Source organism: Triturus cristatus, chromosome 1_1, assembly GCF_964204655.1.
Source record: "Triturus cristatus chromosome 1_1, aTriCri1.1, whole genome shotgun sequence".
Lineage (NCBI taxonomy): Eukaryota > Metazoa > Chordata > Amphibia > Caudata > Salamandridae > Triturus > Triturus cristatus.
Genome location: NC_140579.1, coordinates 426,314,698 through 426,330,524, shown reverse-complemented (window position 1 = coordinate 426,330,524; position 15,827 = coordinate 426,314,698). Strand labels below are relative to the sequence as shown.

The following is a 15,827-nucleotide window of genomic DNA, read 5'->3' as shown; positions in this document are numbered from 1 at the left end:
TAAAATCAGACCGTGGGAACTTGTCAAATATATGGGTGGAAGATGCAATGATCCTACCTGGGTCATTGCCTAGACAGACTTACCATCTCTTCCATTGACCTGTAATTGATGTAGAGCGAAGGGTTTATCTCATTCTGAGTGTCAATGCCCTCCTGTTGGGTCTTTATTATTTAACAACTGTGGCAGACTTGTTTACATGGGTCCTAGGAGCTCTGAATAATATTTAATGCATTATGTAATTCATTTAGCCTGCTGGAAGAAGACTCCAAAGAGGAAGGGGATCTGTGCCGGATTTGTCTCATTTCTGGGGGGACAGCAGACAACCCTCTGCTTGAGCCGTGCCGATGTGGAGGCAGTCTTCAGTATGTGCACAAGGAGTGTCTAACAAAATGGCTGAAGGCAAGGATAACATCAGGTGAGGAAGCCAAGGCACCAAACATGACACCATTTGATCTTAATGAATTTGGTGCACCATTGTAGTCACAGCAATCATACAAGAATGATTGTAGGACACATGTTAAAAGATACATGGTCAAGTAGATTGCGCCCTGTGACAAGACTCAGCTATTTTTAGCATAAACTGTTCCTATTGCATGTTTGTTTTCTGGTCCAGGGAGGACGTGGCCTGGCAGTTCGGGCTGGAATGTTCCCATGGGGAGTAGGGTCAAGACCGATTTTCATATAGCTGGGTCCAAACTAGGGTGACAATGAGCAAAAACACAATGGATTTACCCCAGATCTGTGAGTGTTTACCAATGTTCCACATTCCGTCTATCATCTTTTTGTGTTGCTATAATGCCTAGTAGCCACTGACTACCCCACAATCTAGAGCAAAAGTCTTACATTCATCCTCTGAAATATTCTTAATAAAACGTAGATGACAGGAAGTGTATTCGATGAAATCTTTATGTTAAGAGAGATATGGACTTGACACTGACATAGGTATAAGATACTTCTTGACATCCCAGTAGTTTTTACTTCTGTAGAATGGGCTGCAATGAAAATTCCTAAAGAATCACATCATGATAAGGATTGCAGATTGTGCTGCATGTTTGCTCTACAATTACATGGGAAAGAAACAGTTGTAAAGTGCAGCTCCCCTTGGTTCCCAGCAGAATACCCATTAATAGTTAAAGCAGACACAGCACTCACTCTTAAAGATGAAGAAATGGTTTGGCTAAGGTCTTGGGATTTATGTAAAATGAATGTACGATAATACAGCGTTCAAGGCATATGAGCTGCAGAATACATACTTGTGCATAGATCGCCATCTGGTGTTGGGCTCGGATGATTGCAGTTTGTTGATGTCTTGGAAGAAGTCTTTGTAGTCACGAGATAGGTGACTCCTCCCTTGGACGATAGTGCGCATGGGCATCGACTCCATCTTCAGATTGTTTTTTTTCCGCCATCGGGTTCGGATGTGACTTTCGGTGCTCCGGTTCGGTACCGTGTTTCCAAACCTTTTCGACGCACAAACCATCTCCACTCGACGGTAATGTTTTCGTTCGCATGCCCTTTGATGAGCTAGCTCTCAAATCCTCGATTCCGGTCATCGACGCGGGCGGCTGGGCCTATCTGCGCCATTCGGGCCTATGGCTAATGGAAAGGACTCCTTTTAAAAAATGCCCCCAGTGTGGAGCTAAATTTCCACACAGTGACCACCACAAGGTCTGCAACCTTTGCCTCTCGCCAGAACACGAGGAAAAGGATTGCCAAGCCTGCACCTCTTTTCGATCCAAAAAGACGATCCGTGATAGCCGGGCACAAAGACACATTATGGCTCAACAGGCTGCACCGGTGCCAGATGACATTTTCGATGAAGGCCCGACGTTCCAGAGGCAGAGTATTCGGAGGAGCTCGACATCGTTTCCGAAGCTAATGACTTCGACTCCGATGACCACATCACTCCGGGTCAACGAGCGAGTACAAATGCCCCTGCCCCTACCCGAAAAAAAGAAGGATCAGGTCAAAACTTTGCCTGAAGGCCTTAGTTGTGACCGAAAGAAAACTTCAGAAGCCCCGCCACCAGGCACGGCTAGGAAGACAAAGGAAAAGCCTTCCGGCAGCTCGGGACCAAGCAAGCCGCATATCAGTTCCGCAAAAAACACCGTCGGTACCGAAATCGGGAATACATCCTACTCCCGTTACGTCCAAAAAAGCCTCAGCATCGAGCTCTTCGGCACCGAAAGACCATATGGCCTTTCGGATCCGAAGGTTTTCGGGGTCTGTTCGGATCCGAAAAAGATTTCCGACTCGACATCGAAGCCGAAGGAGCATAAAACCCCTCCTACGCCTCCAGAGCACAAATCGAAACCACGTTCGGAACTGAAAAAATCGGCACTGAAAGGAGACAACAACCAGGAAGAACTGTTTCAACCAGATCCTATCGATCCGAAACAAAAGACTTTGCATGTGGACCCTAAAACAGGCCATGTTGTTAGTCTCCCAACAAAGAAGAGGAAATTGGATACCTCACACTCTCCCGAGGTGCCTGAGGTGCCAGTGAAGAAAAGAGACTTTGCAACTTCACCCCTAAGACCCTAGTCTCCTGTTCTTCCTACTAAGCCTTTGTCTCCTACAAAGTCTCCCATACACTCTCCTAGACTCTCTCCATGCTCACCCTTACCACCACAGGATGACGATGACCTAGGGGATGGGGGTGGACACCATAATGACCCTTTACATGACCCTGATGACCGTACTGCTATACCACAGGATACATGGGCAGATTATAAGGATCCTTCAGATACTCCAGACCTTCCTGATCCAGATGCATACCCAACAAGACCATCTCCCCCAGATGACAACATAGGGTTTAGTCAGCTTATTAATAGGGCCGCGCAATATCATGACGTACAACTACATTCAGACCCCATGGAAGACTTCCTGTTAGATACTTTTGCCCAGTCACAAAAGACAATACATACATTGCCCAGCCATGCTCAAAGGTGTCATTAAACATGCACCAGACGTCTTTAAAGACCCTGTCAGGACCAGTATTCTCAATCCTCGCATTGATAAAAAATATAAACCTGCCCCCAACGATCCCACCTAAATTAAAGGACAACTCCCTTTAGATTCTCTGGTAGTGTCCAATGCAAGAAAACATGCTAATTCACAAACCTCTGGTGATGCTCCACCTCCAGACAAAAAGTCTAAACTGCTAGACGCATCAGGCAAATGAGTTGCCTCCCAAGCAGTTAATCACTGGAGGATAGCTAATGCACAAGCACTACTTGCCAGATATGACAGGGCTCACTACGATGAGCTTGAGGACCTAATTCAACATTTGCCTGACCAATACAAGGCCAAAGCCAATGATCTGGTCCAGGAGGGCAAGTTAATTACAAATGCATCCATCAAATGTGCACTCGATGCAGCAGACACCGCATCTAGATCTGTCAACACCAGTATCTTACTACGCAGACATGCAAGGTTGCGCATTTCTGGTTTTAAACAAGAAGTGTAAACAACTATCTTAAATCAGCCGTTCGATCAAGAACACCTGTTTGGCCCAGTTGTAGACACAGCTTTTAGAAAAAAGAAAAAGGATACAGACATTGCAAAATCTATGGGAGCATTACAGTCTCAAACAACACAAGGTTCCTTTTGACGCTCCTTTTGTAGGGGCGCATCCAAAAAACATCAGTACAAACACTACTTCCTCCTCCTACAAATGCCCCACACAAACATCCCCCAACAAGGGATATTTTAGAGGTGGGTATTGGGGAAATAATAACAAAGGGAGAGGCCGAGCTAACAACAATCGAACCTCCCCCACTACCAAACAATGACTTCCCTCTGCTCCCTCCAGACCGCTCCCTCCAGACCATTCCTCTCACAGTTCCTACCTGTCTGGAACTCCATCACTACAGACAGGTGGGTAAGACAAATTATCCAGTATGGTTACTGCGTGGAACTTACCGCAACTCGCCCCAACATACCGCCCAAACAACGTCCAATGTCCACGGAACATCTAATGCCCCTCAAACAGGAAGTTCTCTCACTGCTTCAAAAGCACGCAATAGAACCAATTCCACTCCAGCATCAAGGGACAGGTGTTTACTCCCTTTACTTTCTTATCCCCAAAAAGGAAGATACTCTCAGACCAATAATGGACCTCAGACCTCTCAATATCTACATACAGTCAGATCACTTTCACATGATCACCCTTCAACAGGTCCTTCCACTGCTTCAACAAGGCGACTTCCTTGCCTCTTTAGATCTCAAGGACGCCTATTGCCATATTCCTATACACCCTGCTCACAGGAAATATGTAAGGTTTACAGTGGACGGACAAAACTATCAGTTCAAGGTCCTCCCATTCGGAGTAACCACAGCACCCAGAGTCTTCACAAAGTGTCTCGCGGTAGTAGCCGCACCCTTGCGGAGACAACAAATTCATGTGTTTCCAGACCTGGACGACTGCTGATAAAAGTTAAAAGTCAAGTCATACAGTCAGTGTGTTCACCACACTCTCCAAACAATTCAGCTGCTCCACGACTTGGGGTTCACAATAAACCTCACCAAATCACATCTCCAGCCCTCCTACATACATCAGTATCTAGGGGCCACAATAGACACTTCCAAAGCTCTTGCATACCCCAATCCAGCCAGGATAGCAAGTATGCAAACCCTCATCACAAAATTTCAACCTCAACACTCACTACCAGCTCGAGTGTTTATGCAGCTCATAGGAATGATGGCCTCTTGCATCTTCATAGTACCTCATGCAAGACTTAAGATGCGCTCTTTACAGGAATGCTTAACACGTCAGTGGAACCAGGCTCAAGGTCATCTTTCAGATCTGGTGTTGGTGGACAGCCGCACACATCGCTCTCTGCAGTGGTGGAACGCACAAAACCTTTTTAAAGGGCGGCCGTTCCTAGACCCAGTTCCACAAATAGTGCTAACAGCGGACGCATCACTCACAGGCTGGGGAGCCCATCTCCTAAACCACACAATTCAGGGCAGGTGGACCACTCAACAAAAAGTGCTCCACATCAATCAACTCGAATTACTGGCAATATTTCTAGCATTGAAATCATTCCAAATACATCTCATCAACAAAACTGTCCTTGTCCGCACGGACAATATGACATCAATGTATTATATACAGAAACAAGGAGGAACACATTCTTTGCAGCTTTCTCAACTAGCGCAAAGCATATGGAGATGGGCCATCCCACAAAAGATATATCTTCTAGCAGAACATCTTCCAGGAGAACACAATCAGACTGCGGACCTACTAAGTCGTCAGACACAGCAGATGTGGAAATGTGCCCTTTTTAGGGGCACACCGGTGCAGGGTACACCCTTCAGTTTATCCACGGGTCCTTAAACCAACAAAGAAGAGATTGGCACTGAAGCTGGAATTCAAAGAACAAGTTTGTTAATCACTCATGAGTGAGACTACATCAATACAACACCCTCAGGCGCTTTAGGAGGTAGTACATGGAATACAGAGACCATGGGCCTTTTATACACAGTTAGTTGCAGAGTAAGCATGTAGTTACAAATAGAAGGTACAGGCCTAGCTATCGACTAACATGGGCAGATTAACATCACTTAGTCAGCAAAGTGGGAGGGGAGACAGAACTGATTACATCAGTAGGATATGAAAGACAGTTACATTCTCAAACAGGGCATTCTAGCAGCTACAGGCCTTTCTGAGCTCATACATTGCTCTGGCTCAGTACAGAGGGAGTTAACTAAGGTTGATGACTCAAGCAGAATAGAAAAGCGGGCAACAGTGAAGACAGCAGAATCACAAGGCTAACAAAATGGATGCTGCAAACAAGATGGCTTCAGCTCATGCTAACAGCAATTGTTTTCTATTTCCACAGAAGGCCCTTTTAGCATTAGCTGAAGACATCTCTATGATTTGGAAGGAGCATGGAAGTTATCCTGTACATCTATTCTCATAAATTCATTAATTTCCTGATCCATTGCTAGGTGGGCATTTACATTCTTGGCATTTTGTTTAGTCGGTATACATCAGGTACAGGTAGAAGCACAAAGGGAACAGAGCATCGGGCCACATTGGATACATAGGCAACAGATAAAAAGGATTGCAACAAATATACATAGGGCAATATCTTCCAGCCCCATACAGTAAACATAGTCCATAGCCATCTAGTCAAAGTCCACGTTCCTGAATCCTGATGGATTTCAATGGCTATCTTGTGTATCTTAGCAATTGCTTCAAAAACTGAAGGGGCGTGGTGAGGGACGTAGACACAGCAGCTGCTCCCAATAATGCGGCATGCTCCACCACGGTCTGCCAGGATCACATCCAAAACCATCCTGTTTGGAGCGCCACAATTCTCGCAATTTGTAGTTCTTCCGTGATGTTTCCAAGTGCCATGGCTGTCTGATTGGTTACAGCTTCTACAACACGTGTTAAGCGCCTTATTTTTCTGCTATTTAAGGCTGCACCAACAAAGAAGAATAGTCCCAAATTAAATTCAATATACTGCTGCAATGCAGTATCCGATTGATCCACCTCATCGTGATTAATTTTCCTTTTAAATCGACTCTTAGAAATGTCATTATACAGTTTATAGTCTTTTTGGTAGGATGCAGGTGCCAAGAACACAGGTGGTAGCAAAAAGGACACAAAACAGCTACCTGACCACCCAATAGGTAGGTGGTAATAGCTTTTACTTCCACAAATGAAATAGGTGTTATGTGATGACAAAAAACTACTATTGTTCATTCCAGTAATGTTCAGCACTGTAGTACAGTCACTTTTTCCCACAGGGATACTGCCAATACTGCTCATACAAAGGTCTGCTCGAGCTCTTCTCAGCTATAACAGGAGGTCCATTACCCTTGACAGTTCGAGTGTTAGGGAAAACATAGTGCGTTGAGGAATTTCCTCGGCGATACTCCTCCATTTCCTATACAGTTCCTTTAGCTTGCGGATCTCCTTCCTCATCAGGGTAACAGACTCTATTTAACTGAGCGTTAAGTCTTCCTACATCAAAGTTAGTAATATTACCAATATGAGAAGCCCACAGTAGTGCAAACCAGGCTCTGCAGGAGCCATTGTGTGAAAACGGCAAAGGAATGAAAGGCGTTCCTACCTTTTTCTGATGAGCTGGCATCATTCCACACACCCAACAGTTGGTAATGCTCGAAGCATTATGGGTGTGATGCAACAATTGAATGAACGTATTGTTGAGATAGGACATTCTGTGCTTCTGCTCATGATAGGGAAGAGTAAAATATCGGTGCTCAATGGGGACAGGAGTAGTAGCAGTCAGTAAATTGTGAGCAGGAGTTACTCCCTCTACAACCCATGTTATTGTAGCAATCAGAACAATAATTGAAGTAAGTCCAATAATGAACATACTCATTCGATCACAGATTCATGCAGTAATTGATTTCTTCTCCGCAGACATGTACATCTTGCCGTTGAGCAACGGAACAGATGGTGCCCTAAGGTCCTGGGCAGACGTTGGTTTCTTCGCTGAGGTTGAGACGAGTGGCCACTAAAAGAGTACCCCCCTTTGTAACTCAGTTTTTCACTACCCAGGACAGTGGCTCAAACAGACTTTTTCAGCAATGAAGTGTCTTTCTTCTGGGGTCACAGCTGATATTGTCCTTTCTCTGTGTCCAGGATGTCGCGATGATCTGCCAACACAGCTGGGCTCACTAGGTCCTGCAACACCTTCCGACAATGGGTTGCGTGCACCCAGTTCTTCCGGTTGGTCACTCGCACTGCAGTCCTGGTAGCCAGAAGGACTTGCTCCGGTAAACGCCACCTCGGTGCTAGGGAGCTGGCTCTCTGGAAGGACTTCGTTAGGACAAAGTCCCCAGGCCGTAGATTAAGGCCCTTACCCTGCGACCTGTCTGGAAGAGTCTCCTGAACCTGTTGATAAATAGAAGACAAACTGTCAGTCAACTGAGACAAATAGTCGTTCATCAATACATAGGGTACATCATGTATAGGGCGTGGCTTAGGAATCCCCCATATATTCATTGGCCTTCCAAAAACCACCTCATACGGTGTGAGGCCAGATCATGTATGTGGTATCGATCTAAAAGATACCAATGTTAATGGCAGTGCATCAGGCCATTTCAAATATGTGGAAGCTTGTATTTTGGCCAATTTTAGTTTGGGGGTAGAGTTGTATCATTCCACTAGCCCTGCTGATTGTGGGTGAAAAGCTTAATTCCCAATCCTTTCATGAGGTAATCAAATACTTGCCCAATGAAATGGGGTCCGTTGTCATTCCACAAAACTCGACAAATGCCGAATTGGGGAAAGAACTCTTTGCTGTAGTAAGAGCTGTATTATCTTTCGTAGCATATGCCTCCATCCATTTACTAAAGGCACAAACCACTACCAGAACATATATCAGATTATTACAGCGTTCAAGCTGGATATAATCCATTTGCAGGACTTCAAAAGGTGCAGTAGGTATAGCAAACCCTCCTGCTAGAGTTCGTGTTCACTTTCCAGGATCATATTGGAGACAAATCAGACAAGACTGGACTATCTATTTAGCTGTGCCGGCAATATCTGGATGATCCCAAACTTGCATAAATTGCTTTGCCATTGAGGATGCTCCAACATGTGCCGGCGCATGTGCCATATAAATTATAAGATGTAAATAGGCTGTGGGTAACTTCCATTTTGTCATTTCTTTATTCCTCCAACAGCCCTCATCATCCAGTGTTCCCTCCTTAGACCACTGGTCTAATTCATCAACAGAAGCAGATCGTTGCATATCCAGTACTTCTTGCTTGGCATCATGCCAACGTTCAGCCTGTGACTTAACTACATACATGGGTGTAGTACTTCGCTGTATTGCAGTCTCACGAGCTGTACAATATGTGAAGGCATTGCCTTTCCCTATTTTTTCAGTCGCTTTCTTGTGTGCACTACATTTAACAATTGCCACTTTCTTAGGATATGTCAAGGCAGTAAGGAGATTGTGTACAAATTCCTCATTCATATTTGTGTCCCATGTGAAGTAAGAAAGTCTCTTTCCTTCCAGAGTTGACCAAAATCATGAGCAACTCCAAAAGCATATCGGCTATCGGTGTACATGTTAACAAGTAGTTATGTACCATGCTCTTGTCAGTGCTATCAACTCGGCTGCTTGAGCTGACTTCTGTGGAATGCGAGCTGTCTCAACTACTGTCTGAAGTGTTGTAATTGCATAAGCAGCAGATGTCGTACCATCAGGCAACTTCAAGCAGGACCCATCAACCCAGAGTTCCCCATCAACACTAGAAAGGGGCGTATCTTGTAGGTCAACACGGCCCTTTGTTTGTTCTTCAGTAAGGGATATACAGTCATGTAACTCTTGTGACTGGGACTGAGTGGCTGGAAATGGCAATAACGTAGCAGGATTCAGAGTCAAACAACATTTCAGTGTGATATGAGGGGTCAAAAGTGTCAATTCATATCCTGTCAAGCGGGCTCTAGTCAAATGTGTTTTTGTTTGATTTAAAAGAGCATCAACTGAATGGGGTACTAGCACAAGCAATCTATGTGACAAGACTATTCCCTCACTTTGACGTATGGACACAGCCGTCGCCGCCACCGCTCGAAAACACCCGGGCAACGCACGAGCAACTGGATAAAGGACAGCTGAGAAATATGCACAAGGGCGCTGCTTATCACCGTGTGTCTGTGTTAAAACTGAGAGAGCACAAACTGTCCCTCTCGTGTACATAGTGTGAAGGCCTTAGTATAGTTCCTAATACTGGTGCAGAACAAAGAGCTTGACGTAACTGTTGGAAAGCATGCTGGCTTTCAGTAGTCCATGGGAGAGGCATCGGAGTGTCTTTAGTCAAAAGGGCCATCAAGGGTTTAACAAGGGTTTAACAATGTGAGAAAAGCTAGGGATCCACTGCCTACAGAAAGAAGTAAGGCCAATCAGTGCACAAACATCCTTCTGAGTATGGGGCACAGACATGTCTAAAATAGCTTCAATGCGGTCTGGTGTGAGTGCATGTCCCGCCTGACCTAAGTAGGTAACCTGCTGTCTACAATATTGCAATTTCTTCCAAGAGACTTTGTGATGATGAGAGGCAAGGAATGATAGCAATAACAATGTTCCTTCTTCACACTGTTCAGGGGTATCGGCAGCTAACAAGATGTCATCGACATATTGAATAAGAGCCACCCCTTTCGTTACAGGGAAAGAGTCAAGCTGCCTTTTCAATGTCTGGCTGTAAATGCTAGGACTCTCTGTATACCCCTGTGGAGCTCTACAAAATCTGAATGATCGATTATTCAAAGTGAAGCCGAACAAATAACGGCTGTCAGGATGAATAGGTATTGAGAAGAATGCATTCTTCAAATCAATCACACTAAATGTAGTGGCAGTAGGAGGAACCATAGTAAGAGGTGTCGTGATGTCAGAGACTACCGGGTATTGGGGCACCACTATTTTGTTGACCTCTCGTAAGTCAATGATGAATCCGTACATTTTAGTATCAGTATCTTTTTTCAAAATAGGAAGAATAGGACTATTACAGGTATTGTAGGGGATTTCTTCCACAACCCCCACCTTGATCAAATCCTGAACAATGTCTATTAATGCTTCTTCGCCTTCCCGAGATATTTTGTATTGGGGCAGTCGAGGCAACGAAGCGCCTTCCTTCACTTGAATATGTACTGGTGGGATAACCATTTGTCCCACATCGGTATCTGATGTAGCCCACAAGGTACTAGGTAGCAATGCCAGAGCAACATCCTCTTTAATGAGACAAGACCTCTCAACCATTGTTAGTTATCATTTAAGATAACACGCACACCCTCTGGAGAGCAACGTATTGTAGCACGAAAATGTTTAAGCATATCGATACCCACAATGTTATCCAGCGTGTTAGGGGAAAGCAGGAATGGACATGCTGCAGTGAATTTATCAAGACTAAATGCAAGTGGCTGTGACAGTGGGCTAGATGTAAGTGTCCCATCGAATCCTATCGATGTTATCATTGCGCCAGACAGGGGAGCCCTAGGAACCAATTTTTGAGACAGAGCACTACGAGTAGCTCCTGTATCAACCAGAAACTGATCAGTAGAGCCCAAAACATTTGCATCAACATAAGGACCTTTCTGATCTACTGGGACCTCAACCGGTTCCTTACCCCATCCTAGGCATTCCTATGCATAATCAGAGTCCCTAAGACCATCAGCCGAATAATCTGATATTTGATATTGATTTCTTCTATCAAAAGTATTAGAATAATTTGGCCCATGTTCAACTGCCTCAAACCTGGGACGAGTTCCTATTCCTCCCCTATTTCCTGAATTCCCTGGGCGCCCTCTCTTGCTTCCTCTACCTCGCTGATACTGCTGACCTCGCAAAAGGGGGCACTCAGAACACCAATGTCCAATCTCTTTACAATAAGCACACTGATCAGAAGACAAAGTTGCTCGAGGGAAAGGGGGTACACCAGGGTGATACATTGCACGTCCACCTCTACCACCACCTCTAAATGAGGGACAATAGACTTGAGCCAACATAACTTTCGTTTTTAAATCCTTAACCTTTTTATCCTCCTTGCCTTTTGCTTCCAATTCCTGACGCTCATAATACTGGGCCATAGTCAAAAGGGAGACTGGGGAAGAAGTAGTCCATGAACTCTCGCTGGCCTTTAAGCGACTAGCTAGTTCTGGCAATATGTTGCCGACAAATTTGTCGACGAACAGATGCTTACCCATGTCATCTGTCAATAACTGCCCAATAAAATCATGGAATGTCTCTTCAAATTGTGCAAAGAAATCAGAAACTGACTCATCCGCTTTCTGTTTACAAGACGCTAATGTAGTCCAATATATTTTATTAGGGGGTATGAGAGTTTTACATTTAATCACAATAGCTTTGGGAAGATCTAATATCTCCTGTTGTGGTTTCTGCGCAGGCTCTCTAGCCGCATCTATTTGCTCTAAATGCACCCAAGTATCACCATAGGCTACATTATCATCTACCTTCCAAATTGATCTCCACATATCAGGGGGCAAAATAAGTCCAAAAAACATGTCAATATCTGGCAGAGTCATAGTATAGGAACGAATAGCTCTTTCAACTTCTTCATACAAAGCGGCCGGATTTTTCTGTGGGTTGGGCAAAGCAGCTTTAAGAGCCATAACATCTGCTCTACTCCAAGGAGTGTAGACCCAGTTATAAACAAAATATCTCTTTGCATCATCTGAATCTTTATCATCATTCGTTACTGCTCCCTTTGGGGGAACATACAGAGGGGCTGCTTCACGCATGGGTTTCATAGTAACTTCAATATCACTAGTTTCTTTATCTGTCCCGTAGCTTCCTCTTGTCGCTACGGGGTCTGAACTGTTTGTTCAGTTGTAGCTTTACCAGCTGCTTTTTTCTCCTCTCTCAGACGGAACGTGTCAGTGCGCAATTTAACCACTCGCCTAATTAGATCAGGCACCTGTAAAGGAAGAAAGGTGCCATCACTTAATTGCTTATAATTAGAATTTATATCAGAGGGCTCTAGATCATCAGAATGTTTTCTAAAACTGAGTATTACTTCCCAAGTAAACGTCTCTACAAAGTATAACTGCTCTAAATCTGTCCACTGCTGAACCATTGCTATAAGCTCCAGAGCTGAGGCATTCCCACGAGCTGCCTTACGAGCAGCGAATCGAAGAGTGGCCTTGCATTCAGTAGTCCAAGTAGAGCGAGTCAGGCGCCCATCTTGCTTATCTTCATCTTTTTCTTCTGAAGACAAATGCTCCTCATCAGAACCCTCATTCTCAGGGGCACTAGGGAATTTATATGGGGTAGATGTCTATCTAACAAGATAAAATCATCCTGAGGTTTATTAAGTATGGGATAAATAGGGCACCTAATAGGGTACTGGCCAGTTACCTCTAAACGACGCTCCCTATCTGCTTTTTCCTTTATTTCCTTCATCTCCTTATTTTTCAAATCCAACGCTTTGTGATATATCGTTTTTTGCTGTTCTTTTTCTGCTATAGCTTCTTCTTTCCTCACTGTCTCATGCACTTCTTTCTCCCACATTCGTACACAATCAAACATATATTGTCTACTCTTGCGTTTAAACAGACACTGCTCAACATACTGAATCTTTTTAAAATCAAATGACCCATTTACTGGCCATCGTAGATCAGGATCCTTTTTCGTATATTTGTTCCACAGTGTACTGTACATTACGGAAGAAATACCATATTTAATATACATGTACCTATTAGGGGTCCCCTCTAGGGGAGCCGGCTGACTACTTTCTAAATCCATTGTGGTACCACCAAGACAGCAACACAACCTACGAAGTGTGCTAGGAGCAGGCATGCTACCAAATTGTAGTAAAATATTACTTATCCCAGATATATCAAAGTAGAGAAAAATCTCCACATTACCTGCCTTTATTTATTGCAATAAACGAACAAAACCAGAATCTTGGCCAAACAAATCCAAAATCAAGAGTGCCGCTTCAGCGACCTTACCAAACAAAAGTCTCCAACCTCCAACCTCCAACTGCCAGTCTCTTGGTCGACCTAATGGTCTCTGCAAAACTTGCACCAAAGGAGATCTCAGTCGGGACCAGCCACCACCTGGAGGGTCAAATCGGGAAAACTTGAAAAGTACTTCGGTCTGCAAAGACAAAGGGTCTCCTCATGCAGGACGTCTCCTCAGTAAGATTCCATTCCTCCGTCAAGACCACTCCTTCGGACGGCCGCGTCTCTGATGAGCCCCACGAGTCGTGTGCCAAACTGTGGAAATGTGCCTTTTTAGGGGCACACCGGTGCAGGGTTCACCCTTCAGTTTGTCCACTGGTCCTTAAACCAACAAAGAAGAGATTGGCACTGAAGCTGGAATTCAAAGAACAAGTTTATTAATCACTCATGAGTGGGACTACATCAATACAACACCCTCAGGCGCTGCAGGAGGTAGTACATGGAACACAGAGACCATGAGCCTTTTATACACAGTTTGTTGCAGAGTAAGCATGTAGTTCAAAATAGAAGGTACAGGCCTAGCCATCGACTAACATGGGCAGATGAATATCACTTAGTCAGCAAAGTGGGAGTGGAGACAGAACTGATTACATCAATAGGATATGAAAGACAGTTACATTCTCAAACAGGTGCATTCTAGCAGCTACAGGCCTTTCTGAGCTCATACATTGCTCTGGCTCAGTACAGAAGGAGTTAACTAAGGTTGATGACTCAAGCAGGATAGAAAAGCAGGCAACAGTGAAGACAGCAGAATCACAAGGCTAACAAAATGGATGCTGCAAACAAGATGGCTTCAGCTCATGCTAACAGCAGTTATTTTAGAATTCCACACAGATACACGAATGGGAACTTCATCCTCAAGTTCTTCATCAATTTTTTCAGATGTGGGGCTACCCAGATATAGATCTGTTCGCCACACACGCAAACGCAAAATGCCCAACCTTCTCCACCAGGTTTCCACACCCATTGTCCAAGAGTAATGCTATATGGATGAACTGGTCAGACAGATTTGCGTACGCTTTTCCGCCACTCCCGCTCATTCCATTAGTAGTGCGCAAGCTCAAACAACAGTCTCTCAAGATGATCCTAGTTGCTCCAACATGGGCCCGGCAACCATGGTTCACAACACTCCTGGAACTCTCAGTAGTTCCATACCAAAAACTACAGCTACAGCTACACAGAACCATGGTGTCAGGCTCACCTGAGGTCTCTGCGGGGGCAGGAAGCAGGAAACAGATGACAATTCCCAACTTCCCTCCACCACCAGTCCCGCCCAACAAAGTCAAAGCGGAACAAGTGAATGGGGGAAGAGGGGAGACAAGGGAATGAGAAACAAGGCAGGTCCAGCGCACCTTCAGCACCTCTAGAGTCCCACTGAGATCCAAAAGAAGTCCTGCAAACAGAAGGTGAAGTTAGCAGACAGCCAGCTTAACAGACAGGGCAACTAATCTAGCAATAACAACTACACAAGTATCCCATATCTACCTGAACTTCTCCCCTCTTCCTCGGATGTCCAAAAAATGATGTAAATAACTGAAATGACCAGTGTGATGCTTCCTCACCAAGTGAGCGTCGACATGGACTGTCTTGTGGCCGAAATAATCAGCCTTGGTTGTTAATAGCACAACCTATAAAGTTCACTCCTTCTACTTATTGTAGGTTGTTCTAGTCACAACCCTCTGCACTTCTGTGACACCTGTTTGCAGTTATTTGCCATAAACAGCGACATGGGAAGGCATAAAAGAGAAGGCTATTCTTTCCATAACCATATATACATTGAAAACATTACAACATGGAGTGAAAGGCACAACAGAATTGAGGTGCGAGTATGAGCAGCGTTTGCACACGCATAAGAAGAGGCAGATGCCGCAACGCCCTTGCGAGAAGCCCCTATGTTGCTCACCACGAGGGCCAGTGAATCACTAATAGTAACGAGCTACTGAATGGAGCCCCAAAGCAGCCGCTAAAAAAGCTTCCCTGGAGGGACAAACCCTTCACAATGAACGCGAGCGCGTTACCGCCTTTACGTGGTTAAGTTCCCTCGAAGAACAATGAGTCAAAATCAAGGTGTCTCTGCAAGTTACGGTTGAACGATTCTCCCCAACGATCCAGAGCAGGAAGACGGGAATCCAGCGCGAGGGGTCTCCACGAACAAGCGTGACCCGGAAGCGGAACGGAAACCCGAAAGTGACGTCTCTCCTCAAACAACTAGAACGCGAAGCATCAAACGTTCCGACGTGATGTGCTTTATACCCGGGAATGCGTGAGTCCGGATGCAGCCGCGACTCCCTCTCGAGCACATCAATCTGTGGAATTGCCTGTTTTTTCCCCAAAACCAGATTTTGTAGCAGAGAGA

The 15,827-nt window shown here is 44.8% G+C and overlaps 1 pseudogene; it reads left to right on the top strand.

Moving 5' to 3' along the window:
- LOC146870373 (putative E3 ubiquitin-protein ligase MARCHF10) overlaps positions 1 to 15,827 on the top strand; it is a 422,534-nt pseudogene that overhangs the window by 272,148 nt on the left and 134,559 nt on the right.